Below are 2,528 nucleotides of genomic sequence, written 5' to 3'. Positions count from 1 at the left end.
TAGAAACTAATTTGACAATAAACTATTTGTAAAAAAATAAAATAAAATAAATAAATAAATAAATAAATAAAAAATAAAAAAAACAAAAAACAAAAAGAGCCTTTTGGAAAATATTTCACAATGTGTGATAAAGCAAGACAGGTATATGTGTATGGTCAAACCACTACCGAGGAACCTGGGTGGTTCAGTTGGTTCATCTCAGGTCATGATCTCATAGTTTGTGAGTTCGAGTCCTGCACTGGGCTCTTTACTGCCAGTGCAGAACCCACTTTAGATCCTCTGTCCCTCTCTCTCTCTGGGCCTCCCCCCTCACACACTCTCTCTCTCAAAAATGAATAAGGATTAAAAAAAAATCCCACCATCACGTATACACCCAAAGGTATACGTACAGGTCTCACAAAGAGAAAAGAATTTGCAAATATCCTAATTGTCCCAAACTGAAAACCACTCATGTGAATGACAACAGAGGAATGATTAAATTAACCCTTTGATATTCAATATCGATATTCACAAATAACACATTGAATAATAAAAATTAAAAATAAGTGAATGCTGTATTCGCTCATTGGTGTGAAATTAAAAATTGCCTCAAAATTTTCTATGCTCTAAGATGTCAGATTATTGGTTACCTGGTGAAAATACTGAAACTTTAGGGGGAAAAGTAGGGTATCTGTGGAATGTGCCAATAATTCTACATCCATGCATTTTTTAAAATGTAGGTGTTCAATACAGAGGTCTATTTACTTTGTGACATTTCACTGAGCTGTGAGTTTATGACCTGTGCATATGACATCAACACTTTTAAAAATACAGATCAACAAGGAAACATGCTGGGAGAGTGGACTGGTTTATTGTTGGGTTGCCATCATACTGTCCAGTGTTTTAAACCTATCAAATAATTCTGCTCTGATTAGTTTTTAATGGAATGCTGTAATTAAAAAAATATAGAATGCTTCATGAATTTGTGAGTCATCCTTTTGCAAGAGGCCATGCTAATCTCTGTATTGTTCTAAATTTAGTATTTGTGTTGCCAAAGAAAGCATAGTATGCTGTAATTTTAAGTTAAAAATGAAAATATGCCAACGTACAACCACCAAATTGAAAGGGGTAAAGCTTAGAAGTATTTCCAAAATAAAAAAGAAAGTTACTATAGAAAAACAAAGAACATATAACCGGTGTAATGAAGACCACACTATAAACTGGTAATTACAGTCCAGAATATAACCATTTAGTATTAGCATAAAATACAAATACACTAAGTACTCTTGCTAAGGTTAAATGCATTTTATTATATACAGTTGGATATTTTTTCCCCAAGAAATATAGCTAAAATATAAGGATTAAAATTAAAAAATTCATTCCATGTAGCTTAATTAATCGATTATACACGCCCTAAAGGAAAGAAGTTATTGGTGAAAAATTTTTAATGCTTTTTATTTATTTACTTACTTATTTACTTATTTATTTATTTATTTATTTTGAGAGACAAAGACACAGCACAAACGGGAGGGGCAGAGAGAGGGAGACACGGAATCTGAAGAAGGCTCCAGGCTCTCAGCTGACAGCACAGAGCCAGACATGGGGCTGGAACTCATGGACTGCGAGGTCATGACCTGAGCTGAAGTCAGATGCTCAATAGACTGAGCCACCCAGGTGCCCCAAGTTATAGTTATTTTAAATACTTGATATAAAAAATTAATTTAGAAAGAATAAGAAAATATAACAGATATAATGAAGATCAGACAAGAACTTGTTGAATTCATTCTTCAATATATGCGTTTTTGCATTAGCCTTAAAGGCTACTTCTAAATAAGTTAAAAAAAAATTAGTATGTTCGTTTGGATACTTTTCCAAGAGAGATATCTCAAATATAAGGGTTCATATAAAAAGATGAAAAATGTGTTCCATGTAAATTTATGCAACCATATCTGGACACACATATCAAATAAAATAGAATTTAATGTTACAGCAGTTTGTGTTTTATTAGTTTACAATTTCCCAATGTTTTGGATGCAAAACAAACATAATTTGATCTAAAATGTATGCTTGTGCATTTATAAACACAACAATCATGAATACACATATGTATATACCTTCAAATACAAATACACAGAAATATACACACGCAAGCACGTTGTTTAGTGTGGAATATGTTGTACGTATCTTTAAGTGTAACGTGAATTTAAGATATGTTTCTCTATTTCTTTGACAGAACATTTAATATATACACATCAGGCAAAACAAATTCTTTGTTTCTAATATTTAAAACTTCAGTTCTTCATATGAGCTTTATGATATAAATATAGCAGAAACCAACATTAATTTGTAAAATTGTAGAAATGTCCATTTTCTTCCTTTCAATAGCCACAGGCCAAAAACTACACATCAATAAAATGGATTCATGGTTAACCCCTCCAAATGACCATTCCCCCATCACTTCTTGAGTGATGGAAGACACTACCCTAACATTATTCTTCACCTTGGGTCATGGGATTGCACCTTGGGAACCTATTTCTGCCAACATGCCC

The 2,528-nt window shown here is 32.6% G+C and overlaps 1 non-coding gene across 1 annotated transcript; it reads right to left on the bottom strand.

Annotated features, from left to right (window-relative positions):
- Positions 1–938: 938 nt before the first annotated feature.
- On the bottom strand, positions 939–1,041 carry LOC144231111 (U6 spliceosomal RNA). Its single transcript, XR_013334986.1, has one exon. It is a non-coding gene; the product is annotated as a U6 spliceosomal RNA (small nuclear RNA).
- Positions 1,042–2,528: the final 1,487 nt, after the last annotated feature.

Source organism: Crocuta crocuta, unplaced genomic scaffold, assembly GCF_008692635.1.
Source record: "Crocuta crocuta isolate KB4526 unplaced genomic scaffold, BGI_CrCroc_1.0 scaffold104, whole genome shotgun sequence".
Taxonomy (NCBI): Eukaryota; Metazoa; Chordata; class Mammalia; order Carnivora; family Hyaenidae; genus Crocuta; species Crocuta crocuta.
Note: the sequence above shows the minus strand (reverse complement) of the source record. Positions and strands in the feature narration are given on the sequence as shown.